The sequence below is a fragment of the Microcaecilia unicolor genome, chromosome 9 (assembly GCF_901765095.1).
Source record: "Microcaecilia unicolor chromosome 9, aMicUni1.1, whole genome shotgun sequence".
NCBI classification, from domain to species: domain Eukaryota; kingdom Metazoa; phylum Chordata; class Amphibia; order Gymnophiona; family Siphonopidae; genus Microcaecilia; species Microcaecilia unicolor.
The window spans coordinates 172,958,445-172,971,215 of record NC_044039.1 but is presented as its reverse complement, the minus strand read 5'-3'; the positions used below and the strand labels follow the sequence as shown (position 1 = coordinate 172,971,215).

Sequence of the window (12,771 nt, the reverse complement as noted above, 5' to 3'; positions counted from 1 at the left end):
GGTGTGTCACGTCGCCATTGCTCCCTCCACCTTCTCTCTCTCTCTTTGCACCATGTCAGACTCCGTACAGGCAGCGCTGCAAATAAACAAGGGCCATGCCGCACAGCTCGCAGGCCCCCCGAAAGCCCAAGCTAGCGCCTGTAGGGGAGAACCTCCTTTCAACTGGGCGCCACCACTGACGGCGATAGCCCAACACCAGGGCTTTTCCCTCTATGGCAGCGATTAAAAAACTTAAGACGCAGCAGCAGAGCAACGGTAACTCCCTCTCTCCCTCCCTCCTATCCTCCACCACACACCCCCCCGGTCCCCAGAAACTCGCAGGCATTTTTAACAGGGCACCCCCTTCGGGGTAAACAACCCAAGCTTTACTTTTCTCTCTCTTACAGAAAGAAGAAGTGCTGGAGTTGCAGCTGCTTGCCATTCAATTGCCTACACCACGACATACCTTTAAACTCCTGTAAAGAAGTAAGCTGCTGTCAGCCAGGGCGCCAAAGCTACGCACCCTCAAGCAGCTGGCGGCGCATCGCCTGTCAAACACCAACCACCAGCCAAACCATTTTAGAAAAGAAATCAACAAAAGTTCACTTACATACTCGCCTACCTCTACTCCCCACTCGCACAGAATTGCGAGCAATAAACGAAATAACAAGCTGTTGAACTGGAGCAGTACTTCTCGAAATCCGATTGGGCCATTATTACGCCGAAGGCGCTTTCGGAAACCCTGATTGGCGGCTTGAGACTGGGATTTCCATTGGCTACGTCGCTCCGCAAATGTTCATAGGCCAAAAACGGCGCAGGTAAGCAAGGCTCGACTTACGATTGGTGGGACTTTAGTGGAAAAAGTGGATTGGGTATCCTATATTAAGTCAGACTTCCTCGGGCTTTGAGTGGCCGAAACAAAACCGGATGTTGCTTTTGGGTATGGTAATTGGCGGGATAGGGTAAACGAAGGCAGGCCCCAGTTAATGATTGGTGAAATGGTTACATAGAAACGGAACTAAGTTAAGAGGAGCTACAGCTATGGGGCCTTGCAGGAGGAGGGGCAGGGTTTTAAGACATCGCGCTTGCGCCGGTAAAAGTGCGAGGCGCCATTTTGTATTTGATCTTTCCCATTTTACGTTCGAGAAGGAAGGGTGCTTGGAGAGAAGGCCATGATTGTAATAAGGTGCGTTTTTCTTTCACATTATTATCCGTTTGCAATAAATAGTATTCTAACAATTAGCACAAGCTCTGGGGCAATATTGAGCTAGCGAGAGATTGCTTTTCTAAGCACAGTGAAGTGGGAAAAATAAAACCTGAAAGGTCAAATGAAGGCTATTCGTTGGCGACGTCCATGGAGCTTTTGGCTGGGGGCGGACTTTTTGCCTACTCTTCGTTACGTAGCCGGAAGCTGTGACGGAGTAGCAGGCCTGCCGGGGTGCTGTTTCATATTACAGCGGGCGGAGCTTGGCTCTATCATCGCTTTGGTGTTCGTCGCTCGCTTCCCATATTTTTCATGTGTTTGTTTCTGAGCGCTGGAAGCGGATACTTTGTGTCGCATTTACAGCCCCATTGCATCTCCGTTGTTTCTGTTAATTACATATTACCCATGAATTTGATACTTGCGTATAGTAATATTTGAGTAGTTTAAAGAAATCATGATATTTAAGCTAGTTTGCGTTTCGTAAACAAAAACGCAGTTTAGTGGTGTGGAACTGTTTCAAATCTGTGCTTCTTTCAACTATCAAGGTTAAATGCTATGGGTTCATAATTGAGGATTCACGTGTAATTTCGTTATTGGAGGGAATGAAGAGTCTAATAACGATGCGCGCCAAACGGCACCTAACATCCATTTACTAGAGGTATGAACTTAACTGGTTCCTACAAGTAGTTAATGTACTTCTACCCCTTCACAGAAGTCTGGGGAATTGAGTAGCCATGCCAGCGTAGACAAGTTGTCTAGATTTCTGCAGCGTAGTGACAATAAAAGGTTAAATACCTCACAAAGCTTACATTCTTTCAGCATATCTATTTAAGTATTTTCATTTTAAGAAAATTATTGCTTAATCTCTGGTTCGAATACCAGGACCGTTGTTTAGGAAATATATTCCCATGTAAATGAGTTTGTCTGTGTATATAGAGAGAAGGGGAGCGCACACTGTCAGTATTGACTCAGAAAGCTGTTGTCTACACTATGTAAAGATTTCGTCCCCATAAACGTATACATGTACTTCCCCATTTTACATAGGGACTACTTTGTTTAGAAAAGTGCTTAATTTAGCCAGGGCTTTTATACAAGGGATTAGAGTGGTTCTCACCTTTGTTTCTGTTGCATCACACAGCATAGTTTGTCAGGATTGTCATAAGGATCACTATAGTATGTGACTCAACTCAAGAAAAGCTCAAAGATTTGAATGTAGTTGTGATGTACAGGAAGCTAATACATTTTTTTTTAATCAGAATTATTAAACTTGGGGGGGGGGGTTCACACTTTTAAGCTTTGCTCATTTTAGTAATGATGTGCAGTTCATAATTTTTCTATGCATATACAATTCAGTAGTAGAGAAATTCACACAAACCTTACTGTCAGCCTCAATTTAGTGTTTATACAGAGCAGAGGAAGAATATTTCCTTTACAGATTGCCCCCTCTGCCCCCCCACCCCAAAGAAATCAGCATTGCTGTCACCTCCCTCCCCCCCCCAAAAAAATCCAGTATTACCTCAGTAAGTGCAACACAGAATCCTTCTACTGCTAAATACTTTGAAGTAACACAGAACATTTCAAATAAGCTAGCTGTTCTGTGCAGCCTACTTTTGCACTCATGTTAGGGCCAATTAATGGATTTGTGATCCATGAGGAAGCAAGCTCAACGAAACCATTTCAGGTGCCCTGCTTAGATCTCTCCCCTTTGGAGAGATGGAGAGCTCTACTGGTGACAAGCCATCTAAGCACAGATCAGATGACTCCTCTTCCCCAGCCATGTGCAGCAAGTTTGATTTGGGAACCATCGGAGGCCTGAGCAAGAATGCCCACAGGACAAAGGCGGAGAAAGAATTCTTCCAGGTCGAGAGGCACCACTGGTGTGGAATTATGCTGCGGAATTGCGCCAAACTGAGAGTAAAGGTGAACAACCTGAAGGAAGGCTTATATTCTGTGACTGTGAAGCAGTTGGTGAGAAATTGATACTGTCAGCTTCTGGAAGCATATCTGCTTATTTGTTTGCCAGAGATTTTTCTGGGTAAACTGGCATTAATGTTGCTAGATGCGATTATGGCACTGTAGTTCAGATTTGGCTAAGGTTATTTTCCCAGTTCAAAATTAAGTCTCAGATGACTGATTTAGGGATGTTTGGGATGATGTGAAATAAATAGTTCTATTATACAACCTGAAATGGAGAAAATTCTGCAGAATTTAAATCAGGTTCAAGTTATTCAGACTTCTATTATGAAACCCACTCTTGATGTGGATATAACATTTGAAAAAAGTTGAAATTTGTGTAAATGTAAGGTTTGTGAATTTTCCCCACAGATAGGACAACATTTCTGAAGGAAATGGTGTAATGTTCTTCAGTTGACTTGAGGAGATACTGCAGTTCCATCTTCCATCTAAGAGGAAAGCTCAGGGGAAGCTAGAAGACATTACTGTTAGTCTACTCAAGAAGCAGATATTCATTCTGTACAATTATGACTTTGGGCAACAAAACAATATTTTAAATTTAGGGGTAATACATTATTTTAAATGTAGGGGTAGTACCTTCAGAGGAGTTAGTGTCCTTTATTTCGTGATATATGAAACTCATAAACACGACGGTTTTGTTATTAAGACCAAGTGTACTTCAGTAAGGTGCTTCATTTTACTTAAAATTCCTCTTAAGTATATTTTTATCTGCCAGTATGTTTGTTTTTTGGGACCTGTTATCTTTTCTAGTTGCTAAGAGTTGCTGGTGACACTCTAGGAGTGGATTGAAGGGCATTAGAGAAATTATAAGGCCACTCTTTCCATTAACTACATCGCTTTTTCCCCTTTTTCTTTATTTTTCCTTAAGTTTCCATATTTGTTCGTGACTATTAGATCCATTTATTGTGGAGTTGGGAGATTAATTGGTTATGGGAAGGTAGATCCTTTGTCAGTATTCAAAATTTTCTTCCCCATACCAGTTTTGCTGTAAAAGTAGTAGTATTTACTTGATGTTTAATTTATAAGCTTTTCAAAATGAATTAAAAAAAAAAAAAAAACCCTTACCTTCTCTACCCAATTGGAGTTGGCAGAATAGTAGAGAGCCTGCGGAAAGGGACTCCTTGGGCCTTCTCATTCTCTGCGGCTACCCGTGGCATTAATCTTGCTGCCCAGGGGATGGAGCAGGACCTCTCCTTTCTGGGGCAAACGGGCAGTGGTGATCATGACTAAAGGGGAGAAAGAGCAGGATGTAGCATTTCCAGCCAACGTTGGTGACAGCATAGATAAGTTCTCGATACCCTGTCCTCACTTGGATTCCAGGGCTCTGTCCTTTCCTGGTTCTCTTCCTACCTCTCCCTCCGCACCTTTAGTGTTCACTCTGGTGGATCCTCTTCTACTTCTACCCATCTGCCTGTCGGCGTACCTCAGGGTTCTGTTCTTGGTCTCCTCCTCTTTTCTATCTACACTTCTTCCCTTGGTTCATTAATCTCATCCCATGGCTTTTCCTACCATCTCTATGCTGATGACTCCCAAATCTACCTTTCTACCCCTGATATCTCACCTTGCATCCAAACCAAAGTTTCAGCGTGCTTGTCTGACATTGCTGTCTGGATGTCTCAACGCCACCTGAAATTAAATATGACCAAAACCGAGCTTCTCATTTCCCCCCCCGTTTTCTATTTCTGTTGATGGCTCTCTCATTCTCCCTGTCTCCTCAGCTCGAAACCTTGGGGTCATCTTTGACTCTTCTCTCTCCTTCTCTGCTCATATCCAGCAGATTGCCAAGACCTGTCGTTTTTCTTTACAACATCCTTAAAATCCGCCCCTTTCTTTCCGAGCACTCTACCAAAACCCTCATCCACACCCTTGTCACCTCTCGTTTAGACTACTGCAATCTGCTTGCTGGCCTCCCACTTAGTCACCTCTCCCCTCTCCAGTTGGTTCAAAACTCTGCTGCCCGTCTCATCTTCCGCCAGGGTCGCTTTACTCATACTACCCCTCTCCTCAAGACCCTTCACTGTCTCCCTATCCGTTTTGGCATCCTGTTCAAACTTCTTCTACTAACCTATAAATGTACTCACTCTGCTGCTCCCCAGTATCTTTCCACACTCGTCCTTCCCTACACCCCTTCCTGTGCACTCCGCTCCATGGATAAATCCTTCTTATCTGTTCCCTTCTCCACTACTGCCAACTCCAGACTTCGCGCCTTCTGTCTCGCTGCACCCTACGCCTGGAATAAACTTCCTGAGCCCCTACGTCTTGCCCCATCCTTGGCCACCTTTAAATCTAGACTGAAAGCCCACCTCTTTAACATTGCTTTTGACTCGTAACCACTTGTAACCACTCGCCTCCACCTACCCTCCTCTCTTCCTTCCCGTTCACATTAATTGATTTGATTTGCTTACTTTATTTATTTCTTGTCTATTAGATTGTAAGCTCTTTGAGCAGGGACTGTCTTTCTTCTAGGTTTGTGTATGCCTTGTAGCGCTATAGAAATGCTAAATAGTAGTAGTAGTAAGTTCAGGATGCAGAGGTGCTGATATTTGGTGGGAGGGAGGAGAAAAGCAGATCTGCAGTTTTTAGCTTGAATTGGCAGTTCCAATGATCATTGGAGGTGAGAGGAAGCAGAATTATGTTGCAGGGAATTTCAAGTACGCAGTTCCCTGCTTTGCACACTTTAGTGTATGCACATGTGTTTTTTAAGGGAAACATGGGCTTGCTGTTGGTCAGATGTTTGGTGACACCTCCCAGCTCTTGGGCCCTGATGCTCAGAAGCAAATGTGGGTTCTAGAGGCTAATAGCGCTGGACTGCTGCTCACATTTGCTAGCACTTAATACTTTGGGGGGCTCCAGCATGGGGATGAATGTGCTCTCCAAAGGATATTGCTAATAATATGCTAAATGCATTTAAATCAGGACATTAGCGATTCGCTCCCATGCTCAAAGAAGAGTGCCCTGAACCTAATGCCAACTTGGAGCTGGTAGATGGACACAACCCACCAGTTCTTGGATTCATCTGCTGCTACTAAAGGAAAGAAAATTATCAGCAGGTAAGGCATAATTTTACCATAGGTGAAAGACCTAAAAGCAGCCAGCAGCACCCAGGTGCCTTTTATGATCACGCTCGCCATATTCCCACCCTTCTTTCTAGAATGAGTCTCCTGCAGCAGCTCTTATTTCCTTCAATCTTTGATGTCTTGGAGGGACCGGGCAATGTGGGCCTCAATCCTAGCAAACATTGCCCTGAAGCTCAGAAGCAAGTATCTCGGCTACACTGACAACCAGCACCTCTTCATCTCCTTTCATCCTCCTCACTGGCACTCTGGACATGCACTGAAGAGCTGTGCTTAATGCATAACCCTTGAGTGCATGTGCCAGGCACAATTCTCCAAATTCCTTAATGCAATGAGCGTGCCTATATTTGCATCTCGTTAGCGCTGAGCATTAGGGAGTTCTGTGCTGATCGGTGGTATTTCTTTGGCGTACTTCAGTACAGTGTATCCACTAATGCTTATGGAATCCTGGGCAAATGCATTCAAATTTAAACACAATAAGGATAAAACTCGTATTGTTTTTTCTTCACAACATAACAAATCTATTCCCAAAGCTCTGGTTACTCCTGATACTACCCTCCCAATCTTAAACAGCTTGAAAATTCTTGGGGTCACTCTGGACAGCCATCTGTTGCTTGAGTCACGTTAAGCTAATAACAAAGAAAATGTTCTTGTCTTTGTGGAAGCTTAAATGCATCAAACAACTCCTGTCAAAAGCCACATCGACTACTGCAGTGGCATTTTCGCTGGTTGTACACACCATATTCTAAAGAAGCTCCAGACAGTTCAAAACACCGCAGCCAGACTGTTCTTTGGTAAGTCACGCTTCGACAGTACCCAACCTCTTCGTGTGCGACTTCACTGTCTTCCCATTAAGGACCGTATTGATTTCAAGATCTGTGCCTTAACTCACAAGATCATTTACGGCAAAGCACCAGTGTACATGTATGATTTGATTGATTTGCCTGCAAGAAATTCCATGGTGTCATCTAGAACTTATCTTAACCTGCACTGTCCTTCATGCAAGAATCTGAAATACAAGACGCTCTACGCTTCTTCCTTCTTGTTCATCAGCCCATGAACCTGGAATGTTTTGCCGAGACTCTTGAAAGAGTCATCGGATCATCAAACTTTTAAAAAACTGTTAAACTTATTTGTTTAAATCTCCTTTTTTCCTGTTTTGGTAGTTTACCTGCTCTTTACCCTCTGTCAGATTCTCCTTGGTTGCTCCTGTTTTCCCATCTGTATTCTCTTATTTTCGCTCCTCTGTACTTCTTTGTATCCTATTACTGGAACAATTTTCTCCTGTTGTATTATGTAATTTTCTTGTAACTTAGCCACATTGAGCCCGCATAAGCTAGGAAAATGTGGGATACAAGTGGACCAAATAAAAAGAATAGGTTATTGCAAACTTATTTATTGCAAAAAAACATATATTTTGATCAAAATATATTGTTTGTAATAATCTATTCTTTTTAGTGGATACATTGTATAAGTGAATAGTTAAAGTGGAAATTCCAAAAAATGTTTGTGTATTATTACACTTCAGTACAGTGCCAGAGTTTTGAGTATCTGCTTCTTGATTACATACCAGTGTACCCCAACATGCTTATTAAGAACTACTGGATTAAGGGAATCATTCTCAATTCTAGTTTATTTCCATTTCCAAAATTAAATCGTTAAAATTGTGGCCTCACTAGTTGATGGCACTTGTTAGAGTAGGTTTTGTAAAATGGGGCAACTAAATGTGGAAATGGTAAAATGGTCATGAGTTCCTTACCCTAAGCACATCCAACCTGGATGCCTCATTTCTGATTTTCTATGCTTAACTAAAATAGTGCCCCAGACATACCAAGTTGCATGCATTTAATGTGTAACACATGCAATTGGACCCCTTCTCCAGCTCACAGACTTAAGGGGCTCGATCTTGTGCATTGGCTTCCTCCCCGCAATCCAGTACCTCTTCTTTTAAAAGCTATTTTTGCCATAATATGTGCAGTGCCGGCACTCTCAGGAATAGCAGGCTGCTTCAGCCAATCCCCCCCCCCCCCCCCCCCCCCCCAGGATCTTCCTGCAGCTGTGTCCTGCCCTTGCTGAAGGAAGGCAATGGGATTGACTGAAGAAAATGGGAGGGATGCTAGAACTGGGAAGGGGGAGGAAGGAAAGGAAATGGGGCCATGCTGGAACTAGCAGGGGGAGGAAAGGGGACTGGACTGTGATAAGGGTGGAAGAAGAAATGGGACAGACACTCTTCTTGTTGACTTACAAGTGCATTCACTCAGCAGCTCCTCAGTACCTCTCCACTCTTATCTCTCCCTACACTCCTCCCCGGGAACTCCATTCACTGGGTAAATCTCTTATCTGCACCCTTTTCCTCCACTGCTAATTCCAGACTCTATTCTTTTTATCTGGCTGCACCTTATGCCTGGAACAGACTTCCTGAGCTGGTACGTCAAGCTCCATCTCTGGCCATCTTCAAATCTAGGCTAAATGCTTTTAACTCCTAACCCCACTCATTCAGTGTATTTCCCTTATCTCTTATTTGTCCTGTTTCTGTCCTAATTAGATTATAAGCTGGGTCAAGCAGGTACTGTCTCCATGTACAAGTGTACAGTGCTGCGTACGTCTAGTAGTGCTATAGAAATGATTAGTAGCAGAGGGACGTTGGAACTGAGAAAGGGAGGGGGAAGGAAAGAAATAGGATAGATGCTGGAACTGGGAGGGGGAGAAAAGGGGACAGATGCTGGACCTGCAAGATAGAAAGGGAAAGAGGTGCTGGACATAAGCATAGGAGAGATGTGCTGGATCCAGGGATAGAAAGATAGGGGTGCTGCTTTATCAGGGAGGGTGAGATAGACAAGTGCTGGACCAAGGAGGGTGAGGGATAGGTGCTGGACCAGCTGGGGGGGGGGGGGGAGATAGAAGGGAGGAAGAGAGACTGGAGGTGAGGAATATAGGGGGGAAAGACACTGGACCCTAGAGGGAGATATAATGGAGTGAGGAGGAAGAGAGATGAGTGGCCCTAGGATAGAGTAGGGGGAAGGCGGTGTGAGGTATGGGAGGAAGGGAAAAGAGAGGAGGGACAGGAACACAGAAGATACTGGGCATGGAGGGAGCATAGGGACAAGGACACGAGCAAAGCAGGATAGAGAGGAAATAGGAATACACAGGGACAATATTGGATTCTGGGGATATAAACTGCAGGGTAGGTCAAGATGGGGATACAGAGGAGAGATGCTGAAATTAGAGGAGGATAAGGACACACAAGGCAGATACTGAACATGGAGGGAGATAGATACAGAGGGGAAATGGCTGGACACGACAGGGACACAGAGATAAGATGGATGGTGGACATGGAGAGAGAAGAAAAGTTGGATGGACAGGAGACCTTTCACAGACAGGGAAAAAGCAGAAAAGAGACACCAGCACTGACACGAATAGAAAAATAAAATGCTCAGACAAGGGCAGAAAAAAATATGTTCTGAATTTATTAATTAGAAAATGCATCTCTGGTATTTTGCATTTCAGCATCTCTCTCTCTCTCTCGTGTGTAGCGTCTGCTTCCTGAGGTTTCCAGTTTAGTTCCATGCCTTCATACTTCTATTACTGATGTGTGATCCCTTGTTTCATATTTGTTGAGGGTCTATCTGGGTTTTGTCTCCAACTAAGGCAGTGATTCCCAAACACTTTACTATGGCAGAACCTCTAAAATATTTTTTCATACACTTGAACACTCAATATATGTAAATATGTGAATGTTCATACAAACATTCTACAGTCTAATTTTTTAAGAGTTTGAGGAACCCAGTTTGGGAATCACTGAAATAAGGTATGGTACTCTGCTAGCATGTAGTGTCTTGTTGCAATTGTGTTTGTTTTTTTGTGTTTTTTCAATAGGTAGGGTATTGGTGTTTTAGGGCATGGTATATTTACAGTGCTGCCTTTTCATATGTAAGATTGTCGCTTTTTGAGTCTTGAGAGCTAGTGCTGTTAAAGTATGGTAAGGTTCTGAATGTGTCTTTACACAATTTTCTGCATAGTGTTTTGTAATGGAAGGATTATGTGTTGACCTTACTGAGGTGACGCCAAAACTTCAATCTAATTTTAGTTTGTCATACCATCAGATGGGATTTTAGAAAAAGTTGCAGAATATGTTGTGTGTTGACGTAGTTGTCTTTATAGCAGACGTGTGTATGCGATCAAGTTTAAATCATGAGATACTTCCAGATGATGGATCTTTAAATAGTCTAATTGTTTCCATAGGTTTGTATGAGGTTTAGTGATAAGTGTTTGAAATAATTGTTTAAAATATGTAACGTCATCCTGGAAGACGCAACATGGAGGTATTACTTTTCAATAAGTGTAGCCAGCAGCCCTTCCTTGGATTTGTCCATCACCATTTCAAATTTATAGATTGAGTGCCCTGTGGGGGGAAAAAAAACCCCCTCATTGAACTTGTTTCACTTATTGGGTGGTACATGCCACTCTTCTGGATGGGCCACCCTTGGCATCTCTGATGACAAATGTAGAAAAAAAATTTTATTTTCTATACCATAGTGTCCCACAAATCAATCCAGAGATGAGTGGGTTATGTTTCTTTACCAGCAAGTGGACATGGAGAGAATGCCAGAGCTCTTCCATAAGAGATACTTAGGCATATTTTCAAAGCACTTAGCCTTCCAAAGTTCCATAGGTTTCTATGAAACTTTGGAAGGCTAAGTGCTTTGAAAATATGCCTCACATTGTGCATCAGCCTCTCTTTCAGTATTCTATCTCAGTAGGTGGATGAACATCTGTGCAGCTCTCTGGATGGGCCTCGCTCCTAGCCTTTTCCCACAGGTTTAGTTGAGCTGGTATTGGCTGGACTCAGCCACCTTGTGGTACACCTGGTGGTGCCAGGTCCCTCACCTACCCCTTCCAATATGCCAGTGCTCTGGTTCTCCTTTCTAGATCTCCTGCCTCTATTTAAAAAAAAAAAAAAAAGGTTGAAGAGCATTTGAGGAAGATGGCACAGGGTGGAGCGTTAGAGGAATTTACTGCATCATGATTCATCAGATCTGGGTATCGTAGATAAATCCAGTGGCATTAGGAATACCTCTATCGTTTTCTCAAGAACTCCACAGAATAAATGAGTGCAGTTTTGTGCATTGCTGAGAGCAGGGAATAATTTGGCATCCATTGATGATGATGGCACTGATGACTTTTTTTTACTCCATCAGTGAGGTTGTGGTTATGGAGCACTGTTGGGGCTTAGAGCAGTTTAGTCTGCTTTTCCCTTTTATCCGCCCAGGTGGTGGCTTTTCCCTTTTATCCGCCCAGGTGGTAGCTGTTAGCACCTTTCTGTTGAAAGTTTCTGGGCAGCACCAGCGGGTCTGGTGTTGTGCATTCATCAGCTCCTTGTTGTGCCAGTCCAGGAGACTTTGGTGTCCCGGATGGGATGAACATGGTGTTTTTTGTCGGGCTGTGTGGCTGTTTGTGGGCAGCCACCATTTTGACATGCTTCGGCTAGGTTAGAAAAAAACAAACAAACCATGCACCCTTTCCTGGGCCAGTTCAGTCGTGTGCTTCCCTCCTGGAATACTGTCTGTTGTTCGGTCCTTCCAGCTCGCAGCTGGTGCTTGCAGGGCTGGGGCTGCAATTGCTCTATCTGCAGCGGTTGCCAGGTTTCTCTGCTGCAGGTTTCCCGTGCATCTTGCAGTGTTCTTCATATCCAATCTTTTGTAGCACAATGGCTTGGAACTCAACTGGCAGGTTTGTTAGGCATAGAGTCCTGTAGCAAAAAAAAAGAAAAATCCCCCGTTTCTTGTTTCTTCGGCTGCTGACCCTTTGGGGAGCTCTCTCCATGTTCAGCCTCTATACTTCCGGCCACTCGGGGACAATTCTTCCTCTGCTTTTATGACCTTATGGCCTGACGTTAAGGTTGGTTGGATTTCTCCTGCTTGCTTCCATCCACGGAGCCCTCTTCATAGTTTGGGGACATGCCTCAGGGCATTTCCTGTTTAGGGTGGCAGCTACTTCCTTACTGGATCTGCAGCCAGCTTTAAACTGGAGTCTGCTTCTTTTGTTTCTTTACTACGCTCGCATCCATTCCTTTTTTGGGATATGTTTTCATCTGTGTGACAGCCCAGCATTCAGGGCTGTTCCCCAGGACAGGGCATAGGCCCTCCTTTTGTTTTTTTGTGGCGTTCTTGCCGTGGTCTCTGCTTCTCTTTACTTTGCCTTTTTTGTTTCGGTGAGGTTTCTGTATAGGGACAACTATAATCTTGGTGACACGATATTGCCTTTAGCATTGTATCAGTCTATTTCTGGCTATGTGGGCATTATTTGGTGACTTTCCGGGTACTATTTCCTGCATGGTGCCTTTGCATTTTTTTTCTATTTTTCTTGCTTAAGGACAATGCCAGCTTCTTGTAGACTTTGGTCCGATACCATCCGTAGTGATTTATTATGGCATTCCTGTAGCTCCATTTGTCAGCACCTTTGTATCCTGTGTGGTGGTAGCATCTTCTGAATGGTGAGTGCCACCTTCTTGGGAACTTGGTCTGGCAGTACATTTAACAC

The 12,771-nt window shown here is 43.7% G+C and overlaps 1 protein-coding gene and 1 long non-coding RNA gene across 5 annotated transcripts in view; one reads left to right on the top strand and one right to left on the bottom strand.

The window, feature by feature from the left end:
- The window catches only part of ARID4A (AT-rich interaction domain 4A), a 195,702-nt gene extending 195,018 nt beyond the window's left edge, over nt 1-684 (bottom strand). Inside the window, exon 1 of one of the 3 annotated variants that reach the window (XM_030214162.1) lies at nt 590-684. The gene's annotated coding sequence lies outside the window, so the exon portion shown is untranslated. Of the gene's footprint in view, nt 1-445; nt 465-589 lie in introns of those variants that run through there. The other 2 variants (XM_030214163.1, XM_030214164.1) reach the window with 2 other exon arrangements.
- Nucleotides 685-1,104: 420 nt separating this feature from the next.
- LOC115478085 overlaps nt 1,105-12,771 on the top strand; it is a 28,474-nt gene continuing 16,807 nt past the window's right edge. For both annotated transcript variants that reach the window (XR_003943434.1, XR_003943435.1), the window contains exons 1-2: nt 1,105-1,165; nt 1,729-1,841. This is a non-coding gene — a long non-coding RNA (uncharacterized LOC115478085). The remainder of the gene's footprint in view (nt 1,166-1,728; nt 1,842-12,771) is intronic.